At 41.0% G+C, this 21,213-nt stretch overlaps 1 long non-coding RNA gene across 1 annotated transcript in view; it reads right to left on the bottom strand.

Annotated features, from left to right (window-relative positions):
• LOC124510188 (uncharacterized) overlaps positions 1–21,213 on the bottom strand; it is a 274,118-nt gene that overhangs the window by 52,524 nt on the left and 200,381 nt on the right. The window contains exon 4 of the long non-coding RNA XR_006961639.1: positions 16,428–16,572. This is a non-coding gene — a long non-coding RNA (uncharacterized LOC124510188). The remainder of the gene's footprint in view (positions 1–16,427; positions 16,573–21,213) is intronic.

Genomic DNA, 21,213 nt, shown 5'->3' with positions numbered 1-21,213 from the left:
AAGCAAAGTGACACGGGGCACTTGGGTGGCTCAGTCAGTTAAGCATCCGACACTTGGTTTTGACTCAGGTCATAATCTCATGGTTTGTGGGTTCAAGCCCCATATCCAGCTCTGCGCTGGCAGTGCGGAACCTGCTTGGGATTCTGTCTCCACGCCCCTCTCTCTCAAAATAAGTAAATAAACTAAAAAAAAAAAAAAACCCCAAAGTGATACATTTGGAAAGGGGGTGGTTTGGAAGGATGGAGGAAGGAAATATTATCGGTTCAGATGTACAGGAAGCAAACTTGTAGCTGCCAATGGCTGCCACCAATCAGCAGGTGACCTATATTTGTAATGTATTATTTACTACTGATGTTCGCCCAACCTGTTGGAAGCAGATACATGCAGTTCCTATCCTGAGGAGCAGATCAAGGACAGTGATAAGTAATATTGACTTAAGTCACTGTCATCAGTTCTAACTAAAACATAAGCACTGGGTCAATTTAACAAGCACATCGACCAACACAGCACAATGTCTGCACAAGGGACGTGATGCTATTGAGAAAGGATACAGATTTTTCCTGAAGCTTTGCTGAGCTTTACAAGAGATGGTTTATGGGCAGAGGACAGGGCTAGCTTTGCTGAATGTACAAGATACATGCTACATTGCATACAGGCTTTCTTTCTTACCACGTTACCAACGTTGCTTACATAAGTTTATGAAAATTGGAGGGTTCATTGAGTTAACATCAAGAATTATGAAAGTACTTGAACCCACGAAGAAGACCATAAATATAGCCACTGCTATTCTGAAGTCTAGACTATACTGCTGCAGTGGTCCCTAGTGTGCTATTTGGCATTCCTTTTAATTTCCCTCCAGTTGTAATGAGATAACCAAGGTTTATAATACAGTAAATGTATAATTAAATGCAGATTATATGGCATTCCTGGCAGAACGATTCAAGATGCTGGACTGGCACTACAAAAAACTATGACCACCACCTTGAACACAGATTTGTTGTTCGGGGAGATAAAATCTATAGCAAAATGGCTCACTTACAAAAGTCCAAGCTGTTAACTCTAGTGTTGATTGGCAAACTTAGCCATTTCAAGCACCTTTTATTCAGTCATTCACTTAACAAATATTTGTTGGAGGCCTACTATGTGTCAGGCACCGTGCAGGGCCCTGTACACAACATACAGCCACATGCACCTAACATTCCACAGGGGAGATAGATAGTAAGCAGACATATTAATACACAGAAAAGTTACATATCAGGATAAGCTCTACACAGAAAACAAGCAAGGAGATGCTATAGGAACAATGGAGAAAGGTAGCATTTTTGGCCTATGTTACAAATTAGACGATTGAAGAAATCATCTAAGGAAACTGGTATAAGCCTGTTGGCTCCCTTATCTGAACCATTAAGGACACAGTACTAGTAAGATGCCCCTGTGGCTGTCAGGAGGGCTGGGGGAAGGTCTGAAATATAGTCAGCTTTCATGGGGAGACAGTATGATACCCAAGGTGATGAGTCAAAACACCTGGACTCAATTTTTGGTTCTGCTCATTGCTGACTGTATTTTTGGACAAGTTAACTGCTTCAATTATTGCTTTTCTCATAATCAAAGTGGGATAATACCTGGTTTGCTTATTTCTATCATGGTGGTGTAGGGAATAAATTAATATGAAATTATAAAGTGCTTTCAAATGTTAGTTGTGTGATTATTAGGTCAACCCTAAGAATATCCCATCCTTTCTCATACCTTCAAGATGCCAGCCATGGAGACATTACCCTGTTTCTTTTCCTCCTGGCTTTATATATAAAATGCCAGGAATATAAACCTTGCCTTCTAGCAAAATGTGTCCTCTGACATATAGTGTGCACAAACTTCAATCTGCAAGCAGAAGAGGGATCTTAAGTGCTCTGCACATCAGGAATTGGGAATATGCATATTAGTCAGTTGTTTGACATCTTGGTGGTAACTTCTTTTCAGCGATCAAGTTATATAAGGAAATAATCAGTAAATAGATAGATTGCCTCATTATGCAAAGTGAAATACAATCTGCCTTAGAAAGGAGAATCATGCCGAGAAGCTTGCTGAACAGACTCTGCCTCCAATTAAGCTCCGATTATAGAGCTGCACTTTAGTTGAAAATCCGTTCTCCAGAATGGCTGAGATTTCAAGGGACACGGTCAACACGATAATAATAATGATACCGTGCTGTTTTCTGCAATTCCTTTTCCCAAGGAACTCAGAGCTCCATCCTGACATTCTCTTGTCTTTTATATTCAAACGCGGTTGGGAGGATGAGGGGTAAAGACTCTTTCTCTCTGTCCTTCTAGACAGAACCAATGGGGGAAAAATATCCTGTAGGGTTTACCTGGGGAGCCAGGTTAGGAATCAAAGCCTGGGGCAGGGGCTGGGGGTGGGGGGTTGTTGTGGGGAAGGGAGGGAACACAGGTGCTTCCTCACCAATCTTCTTGGTTAGCATCATTTAGGTGCTGATGGGTATGTGGTGTTATACCAAGAGTTTTAAATAACAGAGAAGCTGGCTTGGCCTCTGAAACAACAAATATGTTGGTGGGGAAAAAAAGCACCCCAAGAAACACTGAACAAATTTACAAGTTAAGTAAATCCTGAGGAATCCAAGGGGCATCTCATAAACATTACCATGTGTCCTATCATCTACTGTCCCACAAAGACCAACAGCATATTATTGCCAAATTGCATGAAACTGAAGGTGAGTATCAAGGCATGCCAGTATTTTTCCTTACTGTTAAGGTGTTAAGACGTATTTCTTTCTTAACACTGACTGTAGAACATACCTTGATTTTAGAGACGTTAAAATGTAGAGAGAAATGTGTTTTCGATTAATTAATACATTTGTTGTTTTTACCATGCCCCTAAAAGGACACACAAGAACTAAAGAAATCTCAGGAGATTGTATAGCTAATTTGATAGCAAAACTCAAGGGTCTTCTCCATAAGGAAAAACAAGGACTCTTCAGAAAAGCAGGGGCTTGAAGGTAAATATGAAAGAAGGCTGCAAAATCATGCCGGGTTCAGGGAGGGCACACAACATGAGGACTGCTAACCAAATCCTGGGAACCCAGAATGAGGGGAGTTCCTATGAGCTTAAAGAAAGAAATTTCAGAAGCAAAAGGATGTGTTATTTCACACAGCAGGCAGTCTACATAAGGAACTCATTACCCCTAGAGACAGCATAGACTAAAAAAAAGATAATTTGGTGCAAAAAGGGTTTTAGATAAATTCATGGGTGATAGATCCATAATGGAGTCCATCCTCTATACACTTAAATACTCTTATTAAGTCATCACTTCAGCATTTCCCTTCTGTGCTAAATAATAGTGCTTCCTCTAGCTTTCCCTGATAGTCCCCATTTTCCAATCCTTCAATTTTATCTGTCCTACTTTAAATCAGTGGTCCCTTTTAATGAGTTCCCCCCCCCTTTTTTTTTTTAATTTTTTTTTCAACGTTTATTTATTTTTGGGACAGAGAGAGACAGAGCATGAACGGGGGAGGGGCAGAGAGAGAGAGGGAGACACAGAATCGGAAACAGGCTCCAGGCTCTGAGCCATCAGCCCAGAGCCTGACGCGGGGCTCGAACTCACGGACCGCGAGATCGTGACCTGGCTGAAGTCGGACGCTTAACCGACTGCGCCACCCAGGCGCCCCTGAGTTTTCCCCCTTTTAATGAGTCCCTGAAAACATTATCATGGAAAGTTCAGGTATAATGTAATCCCAAGTCACTATCAGAGTTTAAAGATCTTTGAGGGCAGAGATGTTTCATTCACCTTTGAAATGTCATAGTACCCAGCAAAGTGCCTGGAATAAATTTCCATTGGATGCGTGTGTGAACAAATAAGTGAATATGTATAATCCCAGTTCTCTGACACCCTTATTGATACCTAGGTCACCTAGGTCCCTCTGTGTGCATTGTTTATGTGTACCATGGCAGATGTTGGGGCAGGAGCTGGGAGGGAGGAGTGGTTGTTGTGGGAAAGGGAGGAAACACAGGTTTAAGTGTTTAGGGAATATGAAAGCTTAACCTGTGCCCCATAGTCAAGTGTCTGTTCTTGCCATTAGGACACAAGAAAAAAGAACAGAGTAGGTGGATAGGTAGGAAACTTAAGTAGGCAGTGTATATATGTATATATGATTATACATATATATATATACACACACATATGTATATACAGTGTGTGTGTATCTATATATATAGATAGATACACACACACACACACACATAAATATATGCACTATAGTTTTTCCTATAGTAACAACTCCCTTAAAAAAAGCCAAACAACTATTCCTTGCACAATCTACATGATTTGCAGTTGTCCATGGGGGGTCAGCTGACAGCCTTCTGGAAGTGCTGCAGAAGGAAGTTAACTGAGCTGTCGCTGCACCCTCAGGATTTCTGGTTTGAGAAAATCAGCTGTTCAAAGTTATGAAATACCCCACAGGAGATGAGACTGGAATAGTAGGAGTTGTCTAAGGTGGCAAGTAGTCAAAAATAGTAGGAAATAACAGACTTATAAGATTGGTTTCACTGCCTCTTACAAAGGCCCCCTCTTGCTCATGGAGCAGAGTGTTGGTGGAAGTTCTCTTAATTAGAAAGATCACCATTAACCAGAAGGTGGCTTTGGTGACCTGGGCAGGAATCCTCCAACAAGCCTGAACTGCATTCCAGCAATCCCCAAGTGTGGACTGGTAAAAAGCCTATCAGTGACATCATTTAGGACACACATAAGGAAAAAAGGGCAGTTAATGCTGCTGTGAATGCAAGGGTCATGTCCCTCTGGCCTCCTTACTCAGCAGTCTAGATTTCTGCTGATGGGGAAATACTAAAGAAAAAATTATTATTCACACACACACACACACACACACACACACACACACACACACGAATGTGTATTTATTTCTTCATAGCAGTTTTGGGACCTCTTTTGAGACAAGTTCTAAAACCTCACTTTGACAACAAACGCTCCTTTATGCACATTTGTCTTTTCCCCAGTGATCTGAGTTAGCACTCATCACTGTGTTCTTTATATACCGTATTTATGGAAATGACACCATGTGAGAATGAGATGCTTTATGACTGGTAATCTCTGTCTTGTTAGGTGGGATTTATGAGACCAGAGGGGCAGCCCTCCTCACTGGCCTTGAGCCTGATGTCAACATTTTATACATCTTCCCTTCCTCCTTGTTAAGGAATTGAAGATTCATTTTATCGTGTATTATCTACTGATTTTCCTTTCCTTTGGCCATATTTGCTAAATATTGAAAAAAATAAAGGAGTACTGCTTAAGTGCATCTTTTATAATGTGTTCCTGGATCTGTGTGCATATATCTGTCCCTGTGCACCTGTGTGTGTGCAAGCACCCGTTATGTGTGTACGCACACTTGCGTGTCTGTGTGTCTGAGTGGTTGGGACTACTTGAGGCCACACAAGGGACAAATCCTAGTCCCAAATAAAAAATATTCCACTTCCTCTAAGCACCCATCCCCATTCATCCGCTGTACCCCTGTCAACAGGTTTATAATCTGCAGGAGGCACAAAGGCAACAGCCACCTTCCATTGGATACACTGGCCACATTGCGAGTTTCCTCAACCTTCCCAGTCAGCAAGTACCATTTATCTTCACAGACAATTTGCCTCTACCATCACTCACGGGACATCCTTGTTGCTGTATTTCGCATAGGACAACGACAAATCATTTGGTGTCCCAGAGCTTCTAGACAAGGGGTCTGTCTTCTGTTCATGTCAAAGATGGACAGGGCTCAGTCTAGTGGGCCAGAACCAGGAACTGTTCAAAAGACTCATATTTATGGAATATCCTTCAAATGTGATGTGGAGAAAGAGGGGAGACACAGAAAAATGAGGAAACCTGTTGAGACATCAAGGCTCTAATTGCTTGCCTTGACCATCTTTGTAGGGACAAAAACAAATTTTCTACTGTGTGCAAGATACTATTTTCCATTCCCAGAGAGCTTCCATAGCTACTACTACACTAATATAAAATGGCATATCTCATCCCTCAGTTTCTGCATCTGTATATTGTTACCTCCATGCTACAGATGATGAAACTGAAGTGCAGAGAATTTGCAGGGCTGGCCCAAGAGCAATAATGGAGAACAGTGGCAGAGTTTCGGTTCAATCCCCAACACAGCAGTACAAAGCAAGGGCCAGGAGTAGGGCAACAGCACAACACCCTAAGATGCCACAGCTGCCTTCTGCTGACTTCCTCCCAATGAAAGGCCTCTGAGCCTTAGTTACCTCATAAGTGGGATCGCTAATGAGGGTGATTTCTACCTCATATGGGCTGATGAAATGACTGGATGAGATAATGAATGTAGAGCCATAAGCAGCGTACCTAGTCTGTAGTAAACTTACAATAATAGTTGGTATTTTTATTCTTATATTTCATGTTATTATTCTCAAAGAGAACCTTTGGAAGATTCACAGTGTTCCAGGGGTATCAGATGGTTCATTTTGGTAAAATGCATAAAATTTGCAGATGACCCAGAAGAATGGAAAGATAATTTTTCCGTGATAAAGAAACTTAGGATAAAGTTTTTATGAGCTAAAAATGTGTAGTAAAAAAGTAATAGAAAAAATCACCAAATCAAGTATTACCTGGGGCAATAAAAAAATTAAATCAATGTCTTTAATTATATTTGTAAGCTTCTAAATTGTAAAGGTTATTGGGGTCTAGCCTTCCTTGCATACCCTTAAAAATTAATCCTGGTTGTGTTCTATATTCCAATGATGGTGCAAGTATTTTCCTCTGCTTTCATGAAATTTTCTTGCTCTGCTCTATGGCATGGAGCTTTTTGACGTTAAAATCTGGCATTACCCATTTTCAGGGGTGGGGGAGGGCTAAGGAGGTTTCTAGGGAAATAAAGACCAAAATACATATCCTTTAGATTGAGATCATACTTTAGTTTTTGCTGCACATCAACCACACCACAACTTAGAGGCTTATAAACATTCCCATTATTTAAGTCATGATTCTCCCAGGTGGTTCTTTTGGCCTAGGCTGGGGTGGGTTCAGCAAATCTCAGCTAGGATTGTCATATTACACTCAGACTCACCTCTCACAGTACCTGATAGATACAAACAGAAAGCTGATCAATGTTTTTTACCTTGATGGATTAATGAGTTAATGAATTAATGGGTGAATAAATGAAGTAATCTGCACATGGCCCTTTTTGGACACTCTTTGGTACAGGGCTTTCCCTTAGAGAACTAAGAAGCAATTAATTTATTTTCTTCAGCAACTTCCCAATGCCCCTTGTCTCTCAGATGGCTCCTACACATTCTGCCTCCCAGTTGGCCACAAACGTAGACCTGCCCTCCCTGAGTGCTGCCCCAAGTTAATCACACAACTTCTCCCGAATCTTCCCTTCCTTTTTTCCCTTTAACACTCCCATTCTTTTGGGGCACCTGGATGGCTCAACTGGTTGAGTATCTGACTCTTGATATCAGCTCAGGCCATGATCTCATGGGTTCAAGCCTCACATTAGGCTCTGTGCAGTCAGTGCGGAGCCTCTTCGGATTCTCTATCTTTCTATCCCTTACCCCTCCCTCTCTCTCTCAAAATAAATACATAAATATTTTTAAAAATGTGTTAAAAAAAAAAAAACCTCCCATTCTTTCAATGCCCTGAGAAAAAAGAGAAATTTTTCTCCCCTTAATGGGAAGAAATACAAAGTCACACTGCCATGGCAGGAGTACTGGGCAGATGCTGTGGCCATTTTGATGACCCATCCCAGGTCACAATCTATGGATTCTCAATGTGCCACACCATCCCAGACCACTAGGTAGCACAGAAGTGTTGCTATGTAAAAGAGAGCAGAACACTGCTTTCTAATATTCTTTTTTTCTATTAAAAAAAATGCTCCTGGAATGTCAGCAATTCTAACCTAAAATAGATGCCTCAGCCCCAGTCAAACAGCCTTTAAGTTCTTTAGAATGCATTCATCACAGACTGGAGAAGTGACAGACACACTCTGAAGAGGAAATCCCAAGACCAAAATAGTCATCTGTCACTCCTGACAGAGGAGGGCGTGTGTGCTGGGAGGGGAACATAAGGTGGAGAGGACAACCCTATGGAGGGGCTGCTCTGGGCCCCCACATGCCACTCTGTGGGGGGGGGGGGAGTGGGACAGGGAATCTGGGACTTCACAGGGAATGTGGGAAATTGGAGACTCCATTCTGTGCAAGTCTGTTTTAGATAAGCTTGATTTCTTAGAGTAAATAATGGACTGGGCATGACTGGTGGTGAGCTCAGTCCTCTGTTTAACTGAACAGAGATGGCCACTTGGTCCTCATGCCAGAGCCTGAAAGAGGCAGATCATCAGCAGACACCCGTACCCCCAGTGGGGTAAAGGAAGGTTTTAATAGAAAGTGTCAAGGGACCAAACCCAAATTATCTGTATGTTTGTTCAGCTTCTGAGGGTGCATTCTAACTTGTCACACTCCCACTTCCACATGTTGTCACAGAGCTCCATGCCATCAACTTGTGTAGGTTCTGTCGGCTCTATCTACTCCCCCCTCGCTCCCCACCCAAGGCCAGGCTATTGCCCACTTCATGCCCTCCCGGCTGCTGTGCAGAATCCTGAGCGTCCTCCCTCTGGGCTTTACCACCTTCATAGCAATTCTACTCTTTCTAGAATATAATTCTGACTGTGTCACTGTCCCCAGGCTCAGGTTCCACATAGCTCTCAGGATCAAGTTCAGATATTCTGGCTCTACCCTCCCCTACCTCTCTATTCTCCCACCTCCACACACACCTCACTTCCTCCCACCCACCCTCCCCACACACCTTCAAAACAGTCATTTGAAACTACTTGTGGTTCCCTAAAATACGACAGACTGCTTTCGGCTCCCAGTCCTTGCACATATTGTTCCCTCTTCGAGGACAACACTCTCTCCGCCCCCACGTCATCTAAGACTTCCTCATCATTCTAAATTCAGCTGGAGCATCACCTCTTCCAAGAAACCTTTCTTGAGCTTCCTAATCTGATATAGATGCTCCTCTTCTGTGCTTCGAGCCTTGTTACCGCTGTCACGGCTTTGCCACATTATGCTGAAATGGGTGATCTATTAGCCTGTCTCTGCCACCTCTCTGTACGACTGTGTCTGATTCGACTCTCTTGGTGTCAAGCACAAAGCGAAAGCTGGCTAATTGTTTTTTCAGTGGGTGAATGAATGAAGGAACAAATCGGGTTATCTGTACTTGGCTCTCTTTAGACATTATGTGGTCTAGGGCTCACTCCTGGGGAACTGCAAGGTGATGAACTAATTGTTGCCAGCAATTCCCCACCACCAATTCACTATCTCTTGGGTTCATCCAGTACATTCTGCCTCTTAGTTAGACACATGCCTGGACTTACTCTTGACAAGTACATCACATAACTTCTCCCAAATCATCCCTTCCTTCTTTGCCTTTAAAACTCGCATTTTTAAAGACTATGCTTTCAGGGATCATTTCTATAGTTCGTATAAAATTCCCATTTTTCAATGTCCTCAGATAAAGAGAGAAAACTGACAGTAATATCATTTACAGTATTTACAATGAAATGGGAACAGCTGAAAATAATAACCTCTTACAATTATATGGTACTTGACAGTATATGAAACTCTCACCATTGTTACCTTTATCTTCCTAATAATCCCTGTGAAGTGGGCCACAGTTACTCCCATTTCATTTTAAACCTGAGAAAACTTCAGCTCACAGAAGTTTTGTAACTGTTAGAATCACATAAGCAATAAGCAGAAGTTTAATTTAGATATTTAAAATTTTTTTGCCATTTCATTTTTCTAAAGATTATTCTTGGATAGGTAAGCAAAACCTCAAGCCTAGAAGGAAAAAACCATTACTAACCACAGAGCTAGAAAACAGACAAAAGGATCTCTCTAAATCCCCCAATAACACTGTTTGGACTGCTGTCTCTCCCTCTCTGCCTATGGCTGGCCAGGGCTAGTTGGAGGCAGAATGGTAACATGTTCTAGACTCTGATTCTATATGTAATAAGAGTTAGTCTAGAAGCAATGTCCATTGCATAACAGATGTTGGAAACTCTTTACAAAACCACATTAATATGGTCATTAGTGGTCATGGCCGATGCCCTAAGGTCCTTGGTCTGTTCATCAAAAACCCTCAGCTTCTCAGCACAGATACATTTCTCCCAGAGCCCGCATCCAGGCCACAGTGGTCTGCTTGGCAGATCTGCTGGGAGGCCTTCCTCACCCCCAGGGCAAACACACGTGCAGCAGGAACCAGGGCCTCCAGAGTAAGGGAGTGAGTGGAAGAGGAGAAAGGAGAGAAGAAACAGAAAGGGGAAGCTGAAAAACTCTAAGAAGAGTTCCAGACCATAATCAGTAGCTCTGCAACAAAGTTACATGATTGATTACAAAGATTATCACCCACATCTGTCCAAAGACCCTGAACAACTTCAGGACAGTCTGTTGTTCATCTCTTTGTTTATTTGCTTATAATTTCCCTAGACCCTGTTGCAGATTAGGTTCTCAGGAAACCTGAGCATGCAGAATGTTTATTAGGAAGTGCTCTTGGGACAACAGTGGAAAGAAGGCGAGCAAGCTGGATTGGGAGAGGGAGAAACTGAGTTCTGATGATGGTTTGAACAAGCACCTCAGACTACTTGTGGAGGAGTTGTGCAGCTAGAATGACCCATCAGAGTACTCCACACTGGGATGGAATGGCTGAGCCTTTAGACTGTTTCTCCTGTCAGCTGGTGAATGTGGAATGCTTCAGAAAGTTCACTGCTTTGAGAAAAGTGGCTTCTGAAGCTCAGAAAGTCTCTGAAGAGACTGACACCTGCAGCTTCTCACAGCACTCTCTGCTACTAGTGCAACAAGGCACTCCTTGGAGAAATCGGGAGGGCATGTACCCATATCCAGTACAGTCCACCTCTTCTATCACTTGGTCAACTTTTCATATGCTTTTCTGTGGAACAACTTCTCTAGCATTTCAGTGGGCATTTCTTCCTGTGGGAAATTTAGAAGTGAACTTTAGTGGTAGATCCAGGATGAGGCAAGCAAAACAACAAGGGCACAAAATTTAAGCGGGGGTTTGTACACACATAAGTGTCTCCTTAAATTTTGCATCCCAGATGCCTCATTCTTTTGTTTTTGGGTAGCTTTATTTCTAATTCACACACCACAAAAATTCAACCTCTCAAAGTGAACACCTCAGTGGTTTTTAATTTTTGTGTTTAGTTTTTAGTATTTGTGAAGGCACATGTTTTAATTTTTATTGAACCTATAAGTGGAATTTCTGGGTCATCTTGTAACTCTAAATTTAGCTTTATGAGGAACCATTAGACCATATTCCAAGGTGGTTGCACCATTTTACATTTCCAAAAGCAATATGGAAGGATTCTAATTTTCCCACAATCTCACCAACACTTGCTATTATCCACCTTTTTTATTATAGCCATTGCATTTCTTGAATGACTAATGATGTTGAGTATCATTTCATGTACCCATAGGTCAATTTCACTGGTGAAATTTCTGCTCGAATTTTTTGCCTACTTTTAAATCATGTTGTTTTTTAATTGTTGAATTGTAAAAGTCCTTCATATATTCTAGAGACTAAACCCTTACCAGATATATGATATGCAAATATTTTCTCCCATTATATGGATTAATTTCACTTTCTCAATGGTGTCCTTTAAAGCACAAATATTTTGTTTTGTTTTAATTTTAATGAGGTCCAATATATCTATTTTTTTTGGTAGCTTTTGTTTGGTGTCATGTCTTAGATACCACGGCCTAATCCAAGGTCACGATGAGTGACATCTATTTTCTTCTAAGAGTTTTACAGTTTTAGCTCTTAAATTTAGGTATCACCTACATTTTGAGATAATTTTTGTATTAAGGTAATGCTGGCCTTGTAGAATGAGTTGAGAAGTATCCCTGCCTCTTCTAATTTTTTGGAATATTTTTTTGAAGGTTTGTTGTTAATTCTTTTTTCAATACTTTTTAGAATTCAGCAGTGAAGCCACCTGGTCCTGGACTTTAATTGGCTTTTTTTTTCCTAACTTAATCTCACTACTTGTTTTATGTCTATTCATATTTTCTACTTCTTCTTCAGTGTCATTAGTTGTTATATTTCTTGGAATTTACCCATTTTATCTAGGTTATTTAACTTGTTAGTATACAATTATTTATTCTAGTCCCTTATAAGCTTTTTTTACTTCTGTGAGGTTGGTAGTGATGTCCCATATATCATTCCTGATTCTAGCAAATTTAGTCTTCTTTTTTTAACTTGGTCAGTCTAGCTAAAGATAAGTCAATTTTCTTGATCTTTTCAAATACCCAACTTTCTATTGTATTCATTTTCTCTACTGCTTTTCTGTTCTGTATTTATTTCCACTCTAGTCTTTATTATTTCTTTCTTTCCGTTTGCCTTTGGGTTTAGTATGCTCTTCTTTTTCTAAAATTTTAAGGTGAAAGTTAGCATATCAGAAGATGTTTCTCAGAAGTAATATAATTCTTCACTGCAGATAGCATGGCCCTAAATCCAGAAATCCAAATTATCTTTTGATTCTCTTGTTGCATCTTGTCATAAACTCCACAGGACATCTTTCCCATCACTGATATTTCTAATATGATAAAGTCTTATTATATGACCTATGTGGCAGGCTGCGTGGCTCATAGCCTGGACCTGTTGAAGAACCCTTTCCTGTGCTGAGCCCTATTCAAAGCTGGCAGCCTTTGTATCGCCTGCTATATGAATGAAGCAATATTCTCAGGTGTGAAATATACTTCTTCCAGGATCATAAAAGACTTATAGGTCTTTGCTTTTTTCTTTGTGATGGGGAGAAGCAAGATGCAATCTTTTGCATTAATTTTGGAGGGAAGCTCCTAAAATGCCCCTGATCATTGGACTCACACAAATTTTACTGATATTGTAGGCCCCTCTTTCACCTTCTTGAAAGCATGTCTTACCAAGATTTCCAACATGCTAGTTAGTTCTTGCTTATTAAAGCAAATTAGCTTAATGTCCTTGATATAGTATATCAATGAGATGGTCTTTGATGTATCCACATGACCCAAATCTCTTTGGTTTGTATTATGACAGAAAACAGAAAACATAACATGGCCCTAGGGGTAAAATGCAAATATATATTGCTGTCCAATCCACAGAAATGCAAACAATTTCTGATTTTCTTTTCCAAACAGGGATAGGAAAGCAAACATTCACCAAATCAATTGACATATTTTGTATACTTGAGGCCATGTTAGCCTCTTTTAGCAAGAGATACCTCATTTGGCATGGCAGTTGTAATAGAGGTTACAACTTGGTTGAATTTGTGGTAGGATCAGTCTGGTTTTTCTACAGGTAGCAGACTAGGAATGTAAATGCAGATATGATGGGGACCACCACTCCTGATTCCTTTGTATTGTTTATGGTAGCACTAACTTCTATTCCACCCAATCCTGGAATGTAGAATTTTTAACTTACTATCTTGTCCAAAGGTAGGGAAGTTTAGGCATTTGCACTTGAGCTTCCCCATTATTATAGATAGTTCTTACCCCACTGGTCAAAAACACAATGAGGAGGTTGTACCAATTACCAAGTATTTCTAGTCCAATTATAGTTTGGGGGACTGGGAAAATTACCACAGGGTGATTCACAAACCAAGAAACATACAATAAGCTAGACCTCTGTCAAAGTCCATGTTTTACCCTGACCCCATAAGTCTCTATTTTAAGAGAACTACAAAAATATTTCATGTCTTCAGATGTCAATGTTAACTTCAACACTATGTCCAACAGTCCTTGACACAGTATTCCCTTTTCACAATGCCCTGAGTAAACTGTTATACATCTTTTTTGGGGACGAACTGGAAGAATCATTACTGCATACATTGCCATGATGTTGTAGTCTTTTGTTCCAGAGGCTTTGTTTCCCCTTTAAACAAGTTAGAGATCCAAAAACTGGCTCAGATCCAGAAAATGGGCAAGAACCATGACTTTTTATTGGGATGACTTCCCTCAGCCTCTTGATGATCCATCCTTGATGTCCTCTGATGATACAAATTGAATAATATCTTTGGGGCATACACATCTATCCTGCCCCTAGGGATACCACAGTCTGTTAACAATTCACAACTCTCTATAGATCACATCTTCTTGGCTGCCATTTCAACCTTGCAGTTCTTTATGAAAATTATATCCACCCAGCTTCTGACAGTTACGTGCTGCTAGCTGGCCTCGATTGTGTTAGGAATCCAATCAGACCATTGCTATCAGGGAGCTTTGTTCTGTAATAGTTTCTCCTATCATTAGCCATGGCCTATAAAGGAGAGGCATCACAGGACTTCTTGATGCTGTTGACCCTCTCATCAGAACTTTCCCTGGGGCCTTGGTAAATCTTCTGGGTCTTTCCATGGCACATAATCATCTGGTAAGGTTTTTAGCTTTACATAGTACATCCATTTTAGCATGCTATTTCCCGGAGTCTTTGGATAATTTCCTCCATCTTTTTCCATGGAAATTCTGCCATTTCAGCCTTACTCAGTGTGGGCTACTAATTTTTAATGCTTCCAGACTTTGTAAAAAGTCTGCCATATCTCTGGAGTCTTTGGTAGGGTATTTAATCCTGTGTCTCTGAAGAATACTCCTAATTCAAATAAAAATCCCCCTTATCTACCCATATATTTTAGTCCCCTTGCCCTAGGAATCCAGTCCTACATATACTCTCCCAGCTCCTGCAAGTATTTTCTGGCTAATTCTGAAGCTCCCTTAAAAGTATAGTCTCTCCACTATAAATGCTGGAGAGGATTTGGAGAAAACAGGAACCCTCTTGCACTGTTGGTGGGAATGCAAACTGGTGCAGCCACTCTGGAAAACAGTGTGGAGGTTCCTCAAAAAATTAAAAATAGATCTACCCTATGACACAGCAATAGCACTGCTAGGAATTTACCCAAGGGATACAGGAGTGCTGAAGCATAGGGGCACCTGTACCCCAGTGTTTATAGCAGCACTTTCAACAATAGCCAAATTATGGAAAGAGCCTAAATGTCCATCAATTGACGAATGGATAAAGAAGATGTGGTTTATATATACAATGGACTACTACCTGGCAATGAGAAAGAATGAAATCTGGCCATTTGTAGCAATGTGGATGGAACTGGAGAGTGTTATGCTAAGTGAAATAAGTCAGGCAGAGAAAGACAGATACCATATGTTTTCACTCATATGTGGATCCTGAGAAACTTAACAGAAGACCAGGGGGGAGGGGAAAGGGGGAAAAAAGTTACAGAGAGGGAAGGAGGCAAACCATAAGAGACTCTTAAATACTGAGAACAAACTGAGGGTTGATGAGGGGTGGGGGAGAGGGGAAAATGGGTGATGGGCATTGAGGAGGGCACCTGTTGGGATGAGCACTGGGTGTTGTATGGAAACCAATTTGACAATAAATTACATATAAAAAAAAGTATAGTCTCTCCTTCCCTTGCAGGCCCTGAACACTTCTGGCTGTGAGTTATAGGTCTAGGGGCCAAGAGGGGAGATGAGGCAGATCCTGATGGGAGTATACATTGTTTCTCAAGGGACAGGTCTTTGCATTTTCTTCAAGCAAGCAAGGGAATTTGTTAGCTCTTAGTGGGGATTGTTGGGCTACTTCCATAGGCTCAAAGAGTTCAGAAGAACCTAGAAGTTTAAGATTATTATCATACTGATATCCAGCTATCCCTATCCAATGTGTTAGTGTCCTCTTCTTTCCTAACCAGAGCCCTGAACTCAATAGAGCCCCCTTGACAGGGAGTTTAACCTTCTTTGGAGCTCCGTTACTACGCTGAGTAAGTCCTGGTTTGGCCCCATAGCTCTCTCTGCCCTCCCACCACCTGAGATGACAGCCTCTTTGTAGTGTGTCAAAAAGGTCTTGTGGGTTTCACGTTTGGTTTCCCAGTTTCTTGTTAATCATTCTAACTCTCTCTCTCTTTTTTTTTTCTTTTACTTGAGCAGTGGTCAGCAAACTTTTTCTTTATAGGGATAGATAGCACATAGCACCAATCATTTTAGGCTATGAGGCCAGAAAATTGCTACCACAACTATTCAACTTGCCTTTGTAGTAAAAGCACAGTTATAAACAATACACAGGATGAGTATGGATGTATTCTAATCAAACTTTATAAAAAGAAGCAATGGGCAGAATTTCATCAATGGGTCATGGTTTGCTACCCTGTAGTTTAGTGGGTCAACTAAGCTTAGCAATAGCCACTCAATTCCATTGTTATTCTGTTTACAATTTCTCCAACCCTTAATACATAGCATTCCTTTCCACTGGTATACCACCCCACCCTAGTGAAACTTTGAATAACTGAACTTCCTCCTTGTGCCAGAAGCTATCTGTGCTCTTTTATTGAGGGAATTCTCCTTACCAAATGGGAAATAGTCATCTGGCTCCAAAATTCCATCTTAATACTTGCTTTCTTGGACCCCCGGGCACCAACCACCACTGGCTGAGTTCTCTGGGAAGCAGACTAGGATGGAGGTCAGTATGGAGGATACTGACTAGGGAAGTACCTGTGGGAGAAAAAAAGAAAGAAGACTGGGTAGAGGGAGAAGCTGAGCTACAACACAAACCCAAAAGACAGCCTTGGCCAATCTCATGAAGAACTCTGGTGCTAAAATGCCCCAACAGAGTTGTCCTGCATTGGCCTGAAGTGGCTGAGCCTTTTTCCTCCCACTTCTATCAGTCTTTAGATGTAGGTCACTTCAGGAAGATGTGGCCTTTGACAAGAGGCTCTCTGCAGCTAATCCAATCCCTTAATGGACTGAGAGCTGAAAGCTGTCTGCAGAGAGCGTTCCCTGCAGCGGGGCAACAATTTCTTCTTTGAAGGAGGACTGGGAAGTGCACTTCTAAGTATATCATAGGTCTCCAAACTTGGCCCTCTTGCCCACCAATCTTCCCCTTCCTGCTCTGCCCATCTGTGTCAGTCCCTCACCAGCCACACGGGTTTTGCTCCTACCTCTTTACTCATTCTGGCTGCAGTACTTTTCATGGTACCTTTCATGAGGTCTGCACCCCATGGTTTTTTTTTTTCTTCTTTTGCTGACCAGTGCTCATTCTGTCTGGCTCCCACCACCGATTTTCTGCTTTTCTCAGAATCAAAGCTTTCCTCAACGATTTGCAGTGTTGTCTCTGCTGCCACTCCCGTTATGTTTCTGAGCATGGTGAGTGGGCAAGAACTTTTAACAATATTAATGCTTGTCCTCAAGAGCAAATAATTACAGACTTACTGGGGGTGGGAACAAAAACCAGCAGACAAATCAATTCAAAGTTTTGCTCTAAAGGGTCAGACAGGTGAATGTCTCCTGTTGAGTGGGACCCACAGAAGCATCCAGAGGAGACTGGGGAGCACTCAGCCCAGGCTAGTTTGTCTGGGGTACCGGAGCTAGTCCTCCCCTCTTGTCAGTCCATCTGTGTGTTGAGGAACAGAGCTTTTCACTTCTGCTTCTGTCCCCTGGGGGTTTCATGACCATGAATGATGCATGTTCTTTTGAAAATGTGATAAATAATATTACTTTGAGAAAATGGAAAATATCATAGAGGGGGAAGGAACAGACATGCAGGACAAAACTACAGAAGATGAGTTAGGCTTGAGATATGGAGGAAAAAATCAAGGTGAAGTAACAAATGAAGTGAAGAAAGTAGAATAGATAAGAAATAAAAGTGTGGGCAAGGACACCAAGGAAAGAAGCGGAAGAAGAGAAAGAGGAGGAAGCGGATGGAGAGGGGGAGAAACAGGACTTTCAGGAAGAGGAAAAAGAGAAGAGGGAGGAAAGGGGATCAGGAACACCAGGCTGAGCTCTAAACTTCACAGAGAATGGCATACTCCCTTTGATAAGCCGTATCACACACAGACTGAGCATAGTCTCATCATGGAAATGAAACTGACAATCTAGAAAGTGAAGGTAGGTAAAGAAGCCAAGATCTGAGACAGAATTTCTTCAACTAGAACCCTGATATGCCCTTTAGTTGTCAAATACAGTTTGTTGGCTGGGATACACAGTTCTCCCCAGAGTCCAGAAGGAGACCCTGAAATAAGTTCCTAGAGCAGTCAGAAAACAAACTCCAGCTCCCAATAAAGAACAGAAAGCACAGAGGCAGAAAATTACGCATGTAGATAGATCCAGGTCAGGTTCTCTGGTGTCCCATGCCGCTCACCCCACCATCTGAGCTTCTGTTGGGAAACCCAACCATAACCAGAAATTCTTTTTAAGGTCGGGAGAGAGTTGCACATTACCTTCGTCTGCAGATTTAACACTCAAAGAATGCCATAAGAAACTTAAGATAACTGGGATTGTTTCTTAAATATAGCTTTATTGTGCTCCACTCCCCTGCCAGCAGTAAAGTGGACTCCTTAAATAGGCCTTATAAAAGCAGATTATAAAAGCAAACATCCAAGAGAAGCAAACATTTAAGCACCCCACCTGCTGTACACGCCAGTCGCCAAGGACCTCTGAATGTGCATGCTGGAAACAAGCACAGATTTTATATTCACTTTGCCTCAATTATACAGGTATCATGCTCCCAGTCAATCTCCTTCACCTTTGGCAGTAATTATTCCCCATCTCAGCGTTTACCCTCTTCTTCTCTTTCCTCATGTATAATAGTTTTAGCCCTCCAGGGTGTAATCATTTCTTTGATCCAGAGAACAGAATCAAATTTGGTTTTATAAAGAATCTTTCCTGGCTATAGCACAGAACACTTGAAAAGGCAATGCTGATGCACGATGGTGAGTGGGAGAAAGGTTTGAACACCCACTTTTCTGTGTTTACTTAGGGATAAAGGCCTACTTGACCCATTTTTACCCAGTTGTTGGGGATCTGAGCACACCACTATAAGATACATGTGAACCCCTAAATGACTCTTAAACCAAGGAAATGGACTGTCCTTTCCCGGCAGTGTCTAAAAAGTAGACACTTCTTGTCTACTTCATTTACAAGGTCTTTGAAGTTCATGAGTTTGTGTAAACAAATGGGGTGAGGTGGAAAGGAGGGTGTTTAAATCTGACATGGGAAGAAACACTGAGGATGAGAAAGTCCCGAGGGCAGTATATACTGAGAAGTAATCTTAACATTCCCACTTATTAAATGCCCGTATGGGCCAGGTACATTACATAAATTATCTCTATTCAACGTATGAGGCAAAAGCCAAACCCAGGTTTAAATCTTAGCTCCACCTATTATCAGTTGTTATGACCTTGACGAATTAGTTTGCCTCTCTGTACCTTGGGTGTCTCATCTATCAATAGGAATAACAACACCTACCTTATAGAATAATTGAGAAGGATTAGTGCTGGGTAATGGAAAATGTTTACTACATGGTAACCACCATTATCATCTTCAATCCAACTCTGCATTTTATTACAAATAAGAAAATTGAGGCTCTAGAGTTTAAATAACTTGTTCAAGGACATACAGCCAAAGAAGAGCAGACCTGGGATTTGAGCCCAACTCTGCATGACTCTTTCCACTATGTAATGACATCTCAGAGCACCCAAGATAGTATCCATGGCAACAGCAGAGTGACTTCGGTGATGCTTTTTCTAGTTATCAGCAATACACCAGTTCAACTTCTGGGTGTAAACATCTCCATCCTCTATTCCTGCCTGTTCAGTGCCTGGCTTAGCTTATTGAACTGACCTCCAGAAGGTTTATTTTGGTCCAGTAAGGAAAATACACCAGTAAAAAATGAATGATGGATAATTTTCTATCTTATAATAGAAAAACATTAGACATTAAACATTAGAGAAAGACCATAAAATGTATGCCCAGTATCACTCTGCCTGACCATTTTCCCTCTTCCAAATCTTCTTTTTATACATTCATTCAACTAATATTTATTGAGCACTTATCACATGTCAGGCACTATTCTAATGCTGGGAATGTAGCCATAAAGAAGAAGACAAGGCCCTTGCCCTCCAAACTAACAGGAATCATTGTAAAGACATCCTAACTGAATTATCAAGATGGAAAGGAAGCTTAAAGATCATTTTGTCAACATCATACCATCTAAGAATGTCTTCAATAAAAAATACATAATTATAATAATTGAAGAAACACATAATTGAACTAATTACATGAGTTAGAAAGAAAGAAGGGTCAGAGACTTTAATAGCACCATGATGGACAGATTTAGTTAATTAGATAAAGCATCCTTTTTACACTAATTCTTCCCAAAATGGGCTTGCCAGTCAGAGCTTGCCACACTCACAATCCCTTCTAAGGAAAATTGTCTACCCACAGCCTTTTCCTAATGAAAATGGTCATAGGGTGTTTTATAAACAAGGGTTGGCCATGGATTGGACATCACAGAAACCTGACCCAAGTGTGGCCAGTCACTGGTCACCACCCATCTGATACTCTCAGAAAAAAAAAACAAACCCTACATAATAGAGGTAATACAATTTTCTAGGAAATCTAGTATCTTTCTCCAGAGTTAGAAGAGGGGAAAATAGATAGAATATATTAGCAATAGGGCTTTAGAATATAAACTCATTAGTTCTTAAAACAACCAATGAGGTATCACTATTGCCTCCATTTTACAGATGAGAAGACTGAGGTTGGGTAACATGCACAATTAGTAAGGAATAGAATTAGGTATTTTAACTAGGTATTTTAGCTCCAGAATCTGTCTAGTCACTTTGGATATCCCAAGAGTTGATGGGCAATGAGAAAAGACACAAGGAGAAGCATAAACAGAAAGTACCGGACACTTGTTAACGGTGTTAGGGCAGAACTGTAGATTCTTACTCCCAGGGGAACACTAGAGAGGACTCTAGTTCTTAGCACTACCTAGGAATGTGGATTCCCATGAGCATACTGTCTTCTCTACTGTCACATGTGCCCTTTCAAGAAACGTCCACTACTAATATGACTTGAGCAAGTTTCCTGCAGCCCAAATACCCAACATTCTTTTTCAACTCTGAGTTCCCCATACATAGAATTCTATTAAAAATTTTTTTGTTTGTTTATTTATTTTAATATATGAAACTTATTGTCAAATTGCAGAATTTGTAAGTCACGTCTTTTGCAACAACACTAGATCTTTTGTTTTTAAATTTCTTTCTTGTTTTTTTTTTTTTCCCTAGCCAATACAAACTGTGAATTGCTCTTGGTGAGGAAATCTAGGCAAAAGAGTACCTGGAGGTTCACTGG

This window comes from Lynx rufus, unplaced genomic scaffold (genome assembly GCF_022079265.1).
Source record: "Lynx rufus isolate CCGP_SWC_20201006 ecotype Redwood Valley unplaced genomic scaffold, mLynRuf1.p SCAF_15, whole genome shotgun sequence".
Taxonomy (NCBI): domain Eukaryota; kingdom Metazoa; phylum Chordata; class Mammalia; order Carnivora; family Felidae; genus Lynx; species Lynx rufus.
The sequence above is the reverse complement of the archived record's forward strand: the minus strand, read 5'-3'. Positions and strand labels throughout refer to the sequence as shown.